Raw genomic sequence first — 15,505 nt, forward strand, 5'->3', positions numbered from 1 at the left:
TTCCCATGCACCAGAATCCACAATAAGGCCAGGAGCAAAATGAGCACAATCACAAAGCATTTCAAGAGCCAGGACTGAGCAATGGGAGAAAGTTGTGTACTTTCTTCTGTGTACCTGTAATCGCTTGCAAGATCTTTCTGAAGAGAGGTATGTGTTGATCTTACAGAGAACTAGAACACTGATTTAAATATTCATTGTATAATCAGGGGAAGGAATCTTGGAAAACTATGTGAAAAAAGTACCGTGGGGTTGTACAGAGTGCAAAAGATGGGAGGACAGTGATGAAGACCAGCAGTAAAACCTGGTAATGTTGTTTAAAATAAAATTGGGTTTAATTTATTGGTCTCTTAAGGTCCAAATTTGAAAGTAAGCTAGCCAAAGTAAACATTTCCCAAGAATATAATTTTGGTTTGGACTCTGCATTGCAACGTTAACTCAGGTATCTCTTGCAGCATTGTCCTGTAATTCAGCAAAATCTCCCAGGGAAATAAGGTAAATTCAGCTGAAAAACTCGAGGGTCGAAGGAGAGGTGAGTGAAATACCATTCCATGTGCAAACACAGAAGAACAGGTTGCAGAAGGCAGAAACAACAGATGGTTGTCACAGGGACCAGAAGAGCTTGGTAACAGTTACGGTGAATAAGAAATACCTGCACCGCAGTAATGTCAGGCCTGTGGGCAGCAGTAAATCAGGGTTCGGTTTCTCATGACGTTAAGGATTATGCACCCACATAAAGCAGCCTCTGCCCTGACAAGTGCACGGCGTAATTGTTGTCCAAACACATCCCACTTCCTCGCTCGGGCTGACTCACGGCCGCCCCTGAGAAACTCGCATCGAACGGCTCTGTGGGGGAGCAGCCGCGTTTGGGGCGATGAGGAGCCGCCGGCGCTGGAGGGAGCAGCAGCGGGCAAGCAGAGGGCAGTGTAAGCACACGGACACAGCGCTGCGGGAGCGGCGGCAGCGCCTCGGCCCGGGCCGCGCCTCGGCCTGCAGCGAGCACATCCTGTCGCTTCCTGCTGACCGAAAATAAAATAAATTATTAATTCTAAGCTTGGATAGGATTTAGCGATGAAATGCTGCAGGGGATAATTTGTTTTCCATGGGGAATTCTGCGAACAAAAAAGCTGATTGCAAGGATGGAGTCAAACCCCTGCCAAGGATACGGACAGGGATCGTGGAAGCAGGTGAACTACAATTTCCCATAAAACAGAATCCACAGCTGGGCCAGGAGCAAAATGAGCAGAGGCAGAAAGGGTGCCAAGAGCCAGGAGGAGGTGGAAGAGAAATCGGAAGAGGAGGAAGACGAGAAGGAAGATGAGGAAAAGGAAAGTAGGAGGAGGAGGAGGAGGGCGCGCAAGCCCCTGGCGGCTCCATCCGGGCACGCGATGACGTCATCACCCCCGCGCGCCCCTCGCCCCTCCGCACGCGCGCTGCCCAGCCAGTGACAGTCGCGCGCCGCCGCAAGGCCTCCTGGGGGCTGTAGTCCAGCGCGCGCTCCCCACCCCGCCCGGCACCACAGCTGCGCGTCCCTGCAGCGACCGGGGCAGCGCCCGCCCCCCGCCCCTTTGTGGGCGGGGCCGAACCGCGCGCCGGCCAATGGCAGAGCGGGTCAAGGTTCGGCGGGCGGGCGGCGCGGCCAATGGGCGCGGGCGGGCGGTGGAGGGGGCGTGGCCGGCGGTGTTTTGTTCGGTTGCCATTCAGCAGCCCGGTCCATACGCGCGGGGGAGGCGGCGCGGCCGCGCAGGTACCGGCGGCTGCCGTGGGGGAGGGCATGGGGCGGGGGGCAACGAGCGCGGCCGGCAGGTAACAACAGTCGGGCGAGTAACAGGTGACAGCCGTGTAGGTAGCAGGCGGACAGGTAATAACAGCCCTGCAGGCGGGCAGTAGCCGCGCAGGCAGCAGCCCCGCTGTCGGCCCGCAGGCAGTGCGGGGCACAGGGAGGCGGCCCGGCCATCCGCGGAGCCCTCGGCGGAGCGCAGGAGGCCGTGCGCACCGCGCAGCTCCGGCGGGCGGGGCAGCGAGCGCGGCCCGGGGGACCCTGCGGGGCGGGGGTGTCACCCCGAGGCTGCGCTTCCCCGCAGCGGCACCTCCTGCTGCCGCAGGGCTGCAGCCTGCTCATCCCTCCGGTTACCTCGGCACGTAGGTAAAGCGGTGTGGATATCGTGCGCTGTGTTGTTATTGTCCGTGCTCGGCCCGGGCCGCGCTCCCCCCGCAGCGCCGGTGCTGCTGCCGTGCGCCGCTGGGCGCTGGAGGCCGGGAGGCAGAAAACCCGTCACCCCCAGAACGGAGTTATCAGCGTTAATGGGCGCTGCGGGCGGGATCCGGGCTGCCCTGTGTCCCAGGGCCTGGCCCGGCCGTGCGGGGAAGGGAAGGAAGGTGCCCGGCCCGGCGGGGCTCGGACATTCCTTTGTGCCGCTGCCCTGGAAACACATGTCTGCAGGCACGTACCCCGGCGATTTTGAGGCGATTCCCCCCTGTCTGGCTCAGGGATAGAGTTACCTCTGTGGAGGTGCCTGCTTTTCCACAATAGCTGACTTCCATAGTGATTTCTGGGTGGAAACGGTGGTTATTTTCTTCCTTCACCTCCCCTCAGCAATGGGAAAGTTGATTTCTGGTTTATGGCCCCGAAGTGTAAGGACCCGTTGGACTCAGTGGGCGAGTGAATGGGCTCTTTGTGTTAGCCCTGCTTTTCTCAAGGCAATAACATGGCTTTGTTCTGGTTATTTGGCTTATTAAATGTCTCCTGGCCTGCTGGAAGGCTGGCTAGAAACGTGTGGTTGAAATTCTGGGTGCTGTTTCAGGAGGTCGCTTCAGGTCCTGTGAGATAGAGCAGGCACCCGCTGTGGTTGGTGTTCAGGGATCTGAACTCCTGGGGTCGGGATGGAAAAGTTGAGGCGTTTTCCCCTTTAGGGAAGGACATCCCCATCCCAGCATTGAGAGCTTTGGAGCAGCACCTCAGCTTTGGGGTGGCAGGGATGAGAGGGACTGGGGGGTTCTGTCCCTGGCTTTCACATGAGCCCCAAGTGCTCTGCCTGGGGATGAGTTGAGCCAGCTGGTCAAATCCATTTTCTGGTTCACTGTGCCTACATTAAAATTAGCTCCTGAGAACAGTTCTTGGAGCATTTACTGTTGCATTGCCTCCCTTCATTTGCCTGACTGATAGCAAATATTTTTGTCAGAAAAATTTGCCATTTTTGGCAAGAACCAGTAAGTTTGTATCTCTTGTGGCAAGCTGAAGCGTTTCTGGGTGTGTTTTAATTGTGAATGGTCTGCTTGCTTCTAGTCGGGCTTATGAAATGTGGAGCACAATGTTTGCTGAATAGCAGAAACTTTCCTGATGAAGCATGTTACTTGATCTGGTTTTATTGGAGGTGCAGTGTACTTGTTCAAGCCCAAAGAGCCTGTTATCCTTTCAGCTATTGAGCTTCCAAAAATGCCTGGAAGAATTGTGCTCAGAGGCAGGAGACTAAAACATACATTTTAAGTAGCTCTACATAGTCTGGTGGAACTCTGAGCTAGAAAATGGGTTCACTACTCACTCATTTTGATTTTCCTTGAAATACTGTTCATATTAACATGTCTGCTGTTTATAATGAGCTCCATTTTTTTTTTCATCAGTAGCAAGATGCTACTCTTCATCCTATGGAAACAAATGCTGCCTATTAGACACAAACCCAAAGTAGTGATCTGCAAGATCAGCCCCCTGATGAGATGATGCCCTTTTGGGATGTTCCTGTGGGAATCTGGCAGTCCTCTAGCGGCCTTTACCTGCCAGTGCTTAACCCATGGTTATTGTCCTTCTAACTGGGGAATTAAAGTTGGCTAAATTATTGTAAGGGGATATTTTAAATTCAGGATGGTTAAACTTCCCTCCTTCCTTTCAAAAAGCTGTTTTTTCTGCAGGGTGCTATAGTTCAGAAGAATGAGGAGGCTGAGAGAAGAAATATTTATCTTTGGAGCCATTGTGCTGAGCTTTGGGAGTTTAGTAGAGATGTAAAACTCTATGTATGAAAATATGGTGGGCAGATAAACTGAAAGCCTGACTGTACTGAGAAGACTGCAATTTATTGCATGGATTGCTTTATTTAAAACAAAACCTTGAAGGATTTATTCTTTCCTTTAGGAATTCCTTGAGAGTCTGGTAGCCATTACTGTGGCTCCCTTTTTAGTTCCTTCTTTTCCCTTCTCTGTGCTTTCTCCCCCTTCCTCTGTTGCCTCCCCCAATCTACATTCCTTTGTGTTAGCAGTGATGATGGCAGTTCTAGTCACCTCCTGTGGTTTGATAGATTATTCCCTTTAGAATCATGGTGTACTTAAAACTTTCCAAACACAATTCTTGCCTTGCTCCTCCACTTTTTTGATGCTGGCTTTGAGTTTTGTTCTAAAAACTTGTCCTCTGTGGTTCTGCTTTGAGTTGTCTTAAAAACTAGTAAGAAGTCTCCTTAAGCCTTGAGTGGAAAATATTAGTATTTATGTTATGATTTACATTTCTTTTTGTGTATGTTGATGGTCATAATATAAACAGAAATTTTGTATTTTGGCAACAGGGAGCTGCTCTCTCCCTTGCAAGCTCATAAGTTCTGTGCTTTCCTTTTAGACAAAACTTTGCTTGCTTTAAACTGTAATTTTAATTTTTGTGAAATAAACTTCTTGGACTTTTTTGATTACTGCATTCTTGAGAGCTGGTAGTCAGGTAAGAATAATCTTGCAGGCACTCTATTTAAAAATGCAAGGGATTCCTGCCCATTATGGAATTATCTGTAACTTTTACTTTACATATTGTAAGTAACAAAACCTTACCTGGGGGGGGAGGGAGGGTGAAACTGTTCACAAAAACCTGTGGAGGGCTTTATGAGCACTCCTGAAGGAAGGGTTAATCAGCACAGGGAACCCCTGTTCAATTCTAGGGAAGAAATTCATGGCTAGAAATACAGGTCCTTGAAATCAGTGCAGTGTCTGATACTTTCTTGGGAGGTAAGCTTTAGTTTCTTGATCCTGTGCATGGACAGTGTGCTTTTTGGTTGTCATAAAGTTTGTGTCCCTAAAGAGATCTTAGCACTGAAGTACTGCAATCCAGTGATCAGTCTTTAAAGAGAACCACCTTCACTTTGTTGGTTTCTCTTAACTGTAAACACTCTGCTAGGGGAATTGAGACAGTCATATTTTCAGAAAATGATTCTTTAAGAATTTTCTCCTCACTCAAGAGGAGGCCTGTAAAAAAAAAAAAAAAAAAAAAAAAGGATGTGGCATATTTTTAACTCCTTTCCAGGCTGCTCTACAGCTTTTTGTTATGATCCAGCTGGATATTTTGGTACTGTTAAATATGGAGAAACCTGAAATCAAGGTAACTGTTGACTCTTAACATAGCCCTTTCTGCTTTTGGTGCTGTTTTGGCTTTTTTGGTTGTTTTGGGGAATAGTATCATTAGCAAGCTGGTAAGAAGCTGCTCAGCTAACTGCTAATGCTTTGCAGTGGGTGTAAATAACTTCTGAAGGCTGTGTTGCTGCTAATTTTTAGGTTGAGGAGAGGAAGTAGGCAGGGTTGTTACTAAATACATTATCTGGGTTATGGCTCTCAGTTTACTGACAGCACTGTTTTTTTAAGCAAGCAGTTGAATATTATGCTTTAAGGTAATATGAAATGTTTCAATTAGGATATTTATTGAGTTATAAAAACAAAATAAAATAATTTGATTTCTTCTGTTTGAGCTTGAGTGTATTCTGGTAAAATGCAGCTGCCATGTTTTGCAGGTTGGGTGTTAGCAGTAAGATCAAGGGTTCTAATCACCTGATGTTCACATCATTGCTCTGAACCTGATATGACAACATTAAGTTCCTGTGAGAATTAAATTGTAGGAAAGCACTGGGGAGAATTGTCAGTGATGTACCAGGCCCAGAGCTTGGGACATCCAGTGCCAGTGATGGCAGCTGCTCTTCAGTGTGTATGTGCAGAGAGAGCCAAGGGTGTGAAATCAAACTGTATTTTGCCTGGAGCTTTCATTAGAAGTGTCATTTGCAAAACTGGCTCTGTGTACCAAGACCTACACGTCATTGTGGGGAGGGCATTGAGCTGCAACAAATTGTTTCTGCTTTTGCTGAGCTTCAGAATTGGAGCACCCAGCTGGTACAGGAAATAGTTGAAGAAATAAGTGCAGCACCACTGTCTATACCTTTGCTTTTGTGCTTTAGCCTGAGAGTTGGTGCTTGAAGACAGGATCTGAGTTCCATTTTTTAAAAGTTTTTTTAAAGGAATATCTATTTCTCTCCTTATCCAGCCAGCCTTGACAACCAGCTTGCTGTTCATTTGTTAATTCACTCCAGTTTTCTTGGGTATGAAAGATCACATTTTTAACTTGGCCAGTTCTGCATTAAGGTGAAGGTATTAAAAATGAAGGAAAAACGTGTAATGTCCTAATGAGACCTCATGTAACAGGGCTGTGGCTTTTCTTTTACTGTCACCTCCCCTTGAGCCATTAATAGGAATAATAGAAACTTCTGTTGGTGTTATATTAACTTTAGGTCCCTAATTTGCATCTCAAATAACACTGTGAACAGCATTAATGCCTTCGAGGGGTTTAGGAGGTTTTTTAATTTGTAGGGTAAATGTATTTGTTAACCTAATTGGGCAGTTCAGATTATTATTGCAGCATGTTTAATTTTTGCTCTGCACAGCTTGTGTTGGTGTCAGTAGCTCTAAATCATTCCTTCACTGCTGTGCACATGTTATGTTTCACCTTCTTAATTGTGGCTTTAGATTTTTGTCTTGGTAAAGTATTCATCCATCTCACACAGTTATTACTAGTTGCCATATGATATTTTTGTTCTTTATTCTACTCTTAAAAGTTTATTTAGAATGAAAATTCTTCTTTCTAAAGGTTCTTTTTCCTTTAACTCTTCCTGCTTTCCCAAGGAGAAAATATACTTTTCTGTCTTTCTTCAAGGTTTCTGTTGATCTGACCCCCTTTGTTTTTAGAGGGATGAAAGTTGATTGTGTTTAAGAAAGGGGGCATGTGACAAAAGCCGTGTGTCATTGGGGTCTGTCAAACCCTGTGGCCTTATCAGCTTCCACTGTCCAAAAGTAGTATGCAGAATATGGAAGAGGTTGAAGTTTGGAGGTGTGGTGTAGGCTATGAAACAGAATTGTGGGAGCACAGCTGAGGCAGTGTGGTGGGTCTGGATCTGGGGTTCTGCTTCTGCAGCTCAGCATCTCTCAGTCAGTATGTAAATGGCCATTGAGGTTGCAGGTGGGTTTTGTGTCACGTTATGTTTTCATAACATAGGAATCTTCTGATCTATGGACTGTTTGAGGGTGTGATTTATTGGTTTTTTAAAGTACTGGTCTCTGTTTAGATACCTAAGACCTATTTGTATGTTTGTACAGCATTTTTGATGAACTGACAGTTAAAATTAAAATCCTAGTTTAAAAAAAAAAGAATCTCTTTGCCCATTTATCTCATTGTGATAGTAGTGGCAAATAATTCATTGCTATCTGTTGGAATGGAGGGCAGTGGTGTGTGAGCATGCCTCAAGACTAGTGCTGAGCTTCAGAGCATAATTTGATGTAGTATTTAGTAAATGAGAGGCGAGAGCATTCAAGAACTACTTACTTGAATTGACTAAAGTACAGCATGTATTTCTTGTAGTGGGAAGGGGGAAAGGAACAAGTACCCAGCATTTCATCTTTTCATGTCTTAAAAAATGACAAAATGAAACAACAGAGTTGAACCTTGATGGATTTGAGAAGTGTGAGTAACTTGGAGGCTAAACTGAAGTGCTGCTGTTGTAAGAGGCTACCAGAGGTTGAGACAGCAGGGTTATTGCTGGTTTGGAGGTTGTGCTGGTGAGCCAGCGTGTTCCAGTGCCAGGCTGGTGCTTGGCCTGTTCCCTTCTCAGGATGCACAGCAGTCCCCTTGAGCTTGGCTGCATATGTGCCTGCTGACTTCATCCTTTTCTTCCATTAGCACCCCATCCTGACCAGACCATTCTGGTTCAATATTTGGATAAGAAATTGCTGAACTGTGGGAGGGTAGGGTGGACTGTTACTGCTCTTCTGTTTTCATGCTTCACAAATCAGAAGAATGTCATTTAATAAAAAAGGAAAGTACCTGGATAGCTTGTAGTACCAAACTTTACAGAGGATGAACAAGGATGGTACTTTGTCGTCTTTGTTGCTTTTTAGGTGGCCTGTTTATGCTTGAGCTCCTAAGAGTTAATTCCTCTGTGCTTTAGTGACTTTGGATTTTGCAGTTTAAATGTGAATTCTGGCTGTAACTAATGCTCTTTGCTTCAACTCCCCATATGTAAAATGCTGCACATCTTAATTTTTGTTTAGGAGTATTTGGCTGCTGCATTTGCCATCCTGAGGAAGTCCTAACCCAGCCTGAGGCAGTGGGTGTAAAAGGTGTTCACATGTGTTTGTGTGACAGTGCCTTGACACCACATCAGTGAAAGCCATTACATCACCCTGCTGGGTTGTTAGAAGGCAAAGCACGCCTGTCTTTCTGAAGTAATAGGCTTCTGGCTTCTCTTGGTCACAAGAAAGATGCAGCAGGATACTGCAATATAGCTGAAACTTGCATGCTGCCACAGCAGGGGATTTATTTGTGTGAAGAAAGTATGGGGTGGGTGTGACTTTTTTTTGGATAATAATAAACTAACCTGATTATGCAAATCCTGAAGTTTTAATTTGAAAAATCAGAAAAGTAATTTTTAGTTCATTGATACTCAAAAAACATTGTAGGAGGATAAGGAAAAACGTTACAGGGGCTTGAAACTGTGCATGTCATTAAAAAAAAAAGTAGGGCTGTGGAAGGTGTAGGCTGGTTGTGAGTCTCCTGCCCTATGCTGGTATTGCACATCTGATGTGATTCATGACAGAAGCCTGAGCAGCTCTTCTTTCTACTTAGTACAGCAAAAGCACTGGACTAAAACTTGTTCTGAATATGGAACAAACATCTTCCTTACTGCAGGTCAAGCTTATTGCCCAATTCCCTGGACATAAGGGACAGCTATTCCTTCCCCTGTAGTAAGTCATCTTTAAAAAATACTTCAGCTGTTCTTTCCAGTGTTCCTGTTTCCTTGTGTCTTGCCCTCCACCCTTGTTATACTTTTGCCTTAAAGAAAACTAGTGTATTCAGGTCTTTCTTAGAGGTCATGATTTTTTCAGCTCTGATCATTCCTGTTGTTCTCTCAAGTTAGTTCACATTGGACTTCAAGTGTGGTCTCAAAACCCAAGTCTGTACTGCAGTTGAGAATTTCTGTGCTGAGTGGGTGAAAAAATGGCTTCATGTGCCCTGGAGCTGATATTCCTGTTTATGCATCCCCATAGGTTGGGCTTTTTTTACACTCATACAAGACAAAGCTTAACACTCATTTCAAGGTCAGCCTGTTGATCCCACCTAGCTCACAGCTTTCTTCTGAAGAACTTGCCTTCCTGTTTGTTCATTTAATCCTGCCTGAGCATGCCTTTCAGAACTCACTTGTGTCCTATTACTTACAGAATAGTTTTCCAACTTGTCAAAGTTATGCAGGATTTTAAGGCTGTCTTGCAGTCAGTCCTTCCTGCTGTTCTCCTACATATAACAACCTCCTCTGCCAGCAGCAGATCATGGAAGCACAGAAATGGAACTGAGCTGGGTTCCTGCTCTGTGTGTTCTCCCACGCACCACTGGCAGCTGCTCTCTGGCTGTGACTGTCCCCCAAAGGACTGCCTTTGCTTACCTGCCAGCAGCACAAGTCTGGAATTTAGGTGTGTGAGCTCACAGGTTCCTCCCTGTCCCTAAACCCTGTTACACTGATGTCCCAGTGAACCAGGTGGGTGCTGCACACCTCTAGTGCTCACAAAAGGTTCCCAGGGGTTCTAATTAAATATGGGGGGATTGGAGACTGGTTGCACGAATTTTGACCTTTTTCTTAATGCAGGCATGGAATGAAGACAGGCCCAACCTTAAACTGATGTCCAAATCAATTTTTTTGTTTGTTTTTGTTTTATTTTTTTCCTTGTTCTTTTAAGAAAGCTCCAACTATGTTGTGTTTGTGTGTATTTAAATATATCATATAACAACCTAAATCTAGTACTTTGCAAATAATTCCAGGTGTTACAGAGTGACTGAAGTCATCTGTAGTTAGAGTTCTTTGAAGCTGTCCATTCCTGAGATGAAATTGCTGTTTCATTGCAAACTGTGTGTCAAAGGATAAGCTCCACTGCTTGGAACAGCTTTTCTTTAGAGTATTTTTCTTGGATTTGTATTTGTAAGTATTTTTTGACGGCTTCGTAGGTGCAATTTTTGAAATCTTAGTTCTCATGTTATCTCCCCTGTCAAACTCAATGCACATAATAAATCTTGTGCTGCATAGAAATGGATTTCTCTGAGCTCTGTCTCTATTGGGGCTGTTTGACACACTTCTCTTAAGTGCTATCTGTTGTTTTTTCTCCAGTACCTCTTCCTCTAAACTTTCTTTACATCTCTGCCATTCAGTAATTCCCTTAGAATTGCTCTTTCATTGCCTTATTTACAGTTCCTGCATGTGTAGCAGTTTTTCATCACAGAGATGTATTTGAGCATAGTTAAAAGTTTTATTGTGCCTGGCTACAAGCTGGAATAATTAATCTTCCAACCATTCTTTCCACTGGATGCTCTGAGGAGGTGGACAGATATGCTTTGAAACCATGCTGCAGTGTTAAATTGAGCAGAGGTTTAGGAAGTCTGATGGTCCTTTTCTAAAGATATTGAATGTTTGTTAGATGGGATTACCTCAGTGACCACTCTGAACCCACAAGTTGTTACCAGGACAGTAAGGCAGCATCACCTGGAGTTGGGAAGTTTAAGGCAATGTGTATGGTGCTGAATGTACTTTAGGTTAATAGTTGTTTAAGTATTACAGATCTTAAACAGGATTATGGGGGAGCTATGATTAGTAAAGCTCTTCCAAGGTGTGTTCATGGTTGTGGCAGGTTTTTCTGTATGAAGTGTGATACTCCAATTTTACTAACATAGTTGACTGCAAAATGCCATGTATCCTTGAGATTAAACTTTATAATCCTGTTAAATATACAGTCTTAAACTTTGGAACTAGTTTGAGGGGACCTTCCCTTTGTCCTTTTCTCACTGGAGCACAAGCTGATCAAATAATACCAAACCTGTTTCTGAGTTCTAAACTGGCTGTTGAACTGAGTCAAACTGCAGTGAGGTAAATGCCTGTTGCACCTGCAGAAAAGGCTGCAGCTGTCAGAAGCTTGTTTATCACTTCAGTGCTTCTTGAGTCCAGGTGCTCAGCCAGTGACTTCCCCTCACACAGTCGTTTGTTTCAGATCTTCTGCAGGAAAGATGTTACTGCTTTATGCAGATTGTGGTGTGCTTAACCTTTGCATGTGTGAAGGTGCCAGGAGCACAGATGTAATTTCAGAGGCTTATTTTGAAGGAAGCTTAGATGGAGTATACTTCTTGTCAGCATTGAAAGATCATTTGAAGGACTGCATCTCTTGTGTTGACTTCATCAGATAAACCTTTACTGTTTTGTGCTTCTTTGCACAAAACTCTGTTTCCAAAGTTGATGTTGGAATGCTGTCTTCTGTAAGGTAACTGTCCAAGTGGGAGGTCCCATTTCCCTTCCAAGCACTCTTGGTCCTGTCCTCCTTTGCACAGTGCTGTCTGCAGGTGTTATGTGTTGGGCTTGCCAAGTGACTTACCTGCTGCCATTCAAAGCTGCTGAATTTCTGTCCCAGTCAGGGGAGGTTAAAAGTGAAGGCTTTCCTCAGCACTCATTTTCCAACTGGCATTTCTGTGCTCAAATAAAATAGTTGTTTTGGTTTGTACTGACTGAAGTATGGTCTGTAGTATGTGTACTAATTGGCACCTTGTGCCTGTTTGCTTCCTATACTGGACATGGTTTTACATTAAGGCTTCATAGCCCATCCTCTGTGAGTAAACTTTGTAATTTGAAGTTCTGGTGAATTCTAGGAATCCCCCTTGACAAGCAAATCTTCCAGTAGAATGTGCTTGTAGAAGTAGTGAGTCATTTATTGAACATCAGGTAATGTTGAGGTAGCACATAGAAAATACTGAGCTTTTCCAGCAAGCAAAGGCAATCTTCCAATATTTAAAGGAAATACATTCATATTAATGTAGCTAAAATAGTTCACTTTTTTTCCCTTCTCTGACATGGTGTAACTTTGTCTCATGAAGTTTCATTAGTTGATGTAATTGTTACAAATGCCTTTTCTGAATACCTACTGCAATGCTTACCCCTTGGTTTGTGTCTTGACCTCTAACACAGCATTTCCTGAATCCAGCTGTTCAGTGTGCTGCTCAAGGCTGACTGCATAGAGACAAAGTAGTTATCTGGCTTTTCAAAGAGCTGCATAGCTCAACTGAACTAATTTTTATTGAAGTACCTTAAATAGGTCTGGCAAGAGGGATGTCCCTGGTGACACTTGAAGCAATGTCTGAATTGAATGCTGAAAGCACACACAGTATTGATGTGTACTGCCTTTGTATTTCATTCCATTATTTTAATGGGCTTTAATTTGTGGTCTGCTCATACTTGGGTCATTTGTGGACTGAGAGCTCATATGTAGAGCAGATTATATGTTGTGCAGGTCCCTTCAGAGGCTTCACCATTCAAAAGCTTGTGGTATGTGCAAACACAAGTTGGAAACCACCTATTAAGTTGATAGGAACCATAGTTTAGCAAAGTAAGAGCAACAAGAAGAAATTCTTCAAATTACCACTCAGTTTTGCTATTTGTAGTGTGATATTAAGATGTCTTTATTTTAAATAAAAGTTTTTGCTATTTGAAAGCTGTGTAGTACTTGGGTTTTATTGCCTGGATTCTGATGGATCTGGTAGCTAGATGGGTGTTGTAGAGCTTGGGATCTTTGTGTGCCACCTCTTGAGGTGGTATCTCCTGCCACATGGATTAGGGTTTCTTCAGTGACAAATTGCAGATGGTGAGCCATGATAGAGAGCAAGTTTGTGCCATGAGATGGAACTTGGTTGTCAGCTACACACCATATTTCATATCTGTTCAATGCATTTCCATGCTCTTTCCACAGATAATGCAGCAGCAAGCTTTAACTCTTTAATGCAAGCCTGCATAGAATTTTACTGTTGTGTAAACTCTTCCTTTAATTTGCTTTCTTTATACTTCAGGGTTTTATATGAAAATATGTAAACAGTGTACTTGTGAACTGCTAAAATAAGGGTACACACATTCATATGCTCAGTTTATTTGCACAGTGATCTTCTGGAGACTTCCAGTTTTGAGACAAAGACACTTTCCTTAAACTGCTAAATTTGGCATAATACTTTGTCATGAGAAGAAAATGTTACTCATAGTATGAAAAATAAGTACAGTGAGGCTTGGAGAAATGTGCTTCATCTTGCTGTAAGCATTGAGATGTATGGATACTTACAGAATACTGCTCAGAACTTGAGTTCTAAATTTAGTGCTATCTGCAGTTCACCAGCTGTACTATTTACTGAAAAATATTTGGACTTCCATAGGTTCCTCATTTTTAATTTCCATGGTTGTGTGCAAGCTAATGAAGGGAGATGTCCCTGTGTGCAGATTATATAGCTCATTAGATCCCTGAAATGCCATGGAGTAGCATCTTAGCATAAGTGGTTTTCACCTGGCCTGAGGCCTCCAGCAAGAACATTTCACACTTGGGATCATAAAAACAAACCTACTAGTTGGGCTTTTTATTTTAAACAAGCCAACCAGATGTCTGAAACTCCTCAGAATGAACCTGAAGGCAAACAGGAGGAGGTTTATTAGCTGTGTGTGTTTTGGGAGCAGGATGTATGGAAGAGATTTGTATAATCCCTCAGCCCCAAGCCCATAGGCTTCGGTAATAGAACAGTTCTTCAGTGCTGGTATTGTTCCATTCTGTCACAGTGGAGCAGGATGTGTGTGGGGTAATCATTGTCACTGCCATACAAGTTAAAGGTCAGTGCTATTTTTTTTTTTTTCCAGCACTGGGTGTTTTTAAAGTATGCATATGTGTCTGTTTTACTTCTCAGTTTTAAGGGCAAACACTAAGAGAAAGTAGGTGATACTACTCATTATTTTAATTTTTTTCCTCTGGCTTTTCTAACTAGTGGAGTAAAGCAAATATCTTGGTAGTAGGGCCAGTTGATCTTTTTTTTTTTTTTTTTTTTTCTTCATTCTTCAAGCTTTAGAGTAAAAAAACCCAACTCATGAGTCGTGTACAGCCTGGATTACTTCCTTTAATGAAAATCTGGTGCATTTTTCCAAACACTAATATTATCAGCATAGAAAACTATTTAAGTCAGAATTTTGTATCTTCCTGGAGGCTTAGTCTATGAAGTAAATACTTCCATGGGTTTTAAATAGCATTTTCATAAAAACAGTATATGGAGATGGAAGTAATTTGTGTAGGACCTGAACTTTGAAGTTTTAGTAATATACACTGAAAGTTGCACTAAAGTGGTGATTGCCCACTAGATTCTATTCTGAATTGCTTCAACAGGCACTAGGTCTTGGTTTGAGTAGTGCAGTCTTAAAATAATGACTGTTAGCTCATTTAAGTCATGATTACAGCAAAAGCCAATGGTTTGGTGTTCATGTGTTCAAGCCTCAGTAGATCAGACTTCTGTTCCTCAACATCATGTCATAGCCTTTCTGCAGTAGGGCTGAGGAGAAAGAGTCCAAATATCACACTGCAGGGAGATGACTGGTCATGGGCCAGTGCTGATGGCTCATTCAAATGGAACTCCAGAGTAGATGTAAATATTCTTCAGAAAAAATAATGAAATCCTTTCCTGTCATTGTGGTGCATTATTTTAGGAAAGAGCGCAAGTAACGTAAGCATCTTGGAACAGCATCGTTGTACAGCCTCAGACACAAGGCACAGCTCATCTGGTGTCCTGCCTGACACAGATACTCTAAAAGATGCAGGATGACTTGTCTGTGCTATGAGTATTGGGTCTTCATCAGGCCTGAAAGACAGGTTTAAACCTGAGAGACTGACTTCTTACTGATATAAGTTGGCAATAAAAAATGCTTTTACCTCTGGCTGAGTTGAGTGCTTAGCCCTAGTTTTCTGTAGTGATATATTCCCTGCTTTAATTAGATATGACCTGGAAAAAGTCTGTTGAGCTTACTTCACTGCTTCTGTTGTTTTGAGAAGTGTACTTTATAAACTGTGACAAAGGTTTAACATTGCCTATCTCTACCCTTCTTTTTCCTTTCTGGAAGCAGACTCATCTTGTTTTAAAACCTGACCACTGACAGTAACTTGAGAAGTGAAAGTGGGTATATTTATTACAGACAGCAGTTCATCATGTAAAATACTTTGGTTCTAATTCAAAATGTATTAAATTCTTTTAAGTTTTTGTTTTGTATTTGTTCCTCAGCCAAGCTGGGTGAATTGTACAGCTAAGAATGGGAGACCATACCATCAAAGGTAATACCAAAGTATTACCTTTAACCCCTTCCCAGCATATCCTGTCTTTAAGTGAAGTGGAATCCAAAGTCTGTGT

The 15,505-nt window shown here is 43.3% G+C and overlaps 1 protein-coding gene across 3 annotated transcripts in view; it reads left to right on the forward strand.

The window, feature by feature from the left end:
• The first annotated feature begins 1,622 nt into the window (after positions 1 to 1,622).
• FAM53A (family with sequence similarity 53 member A) overlaps positions 1,623 to 15,505 on the forward strand; it is a 68,755-nt gene continuing 54,872 nt past the window's right edge. Inside the window, exon 1 of one of the 3 annotated variants that reach the window (XM_056489465.1) lies at positions 1,623 to 1,744. The gene's annotated coding sequence lies outside the window, so the exon portion shown is untranslated. The other 2 variants (XM_056489467.1, XM_056489466.1) reach the window with 2 other exon arrangements.

Source organism: Oenanthe melanoleuca, chromosome 4, assembly GCF_029582105.1.
Source record: "Oenanthe melanoleuca isolate GR-GAL-2019-014 chromosome 4, OMel1.0, whole genome shotgun sequence".
NCBI classification, from domain to species: domain Eukaryota; kingdom Metazoa; phylum Chordata; class Aves; order Passeriformes; family Muscicapidae; genus Oenanthe; species Oenanthe melanoleuca.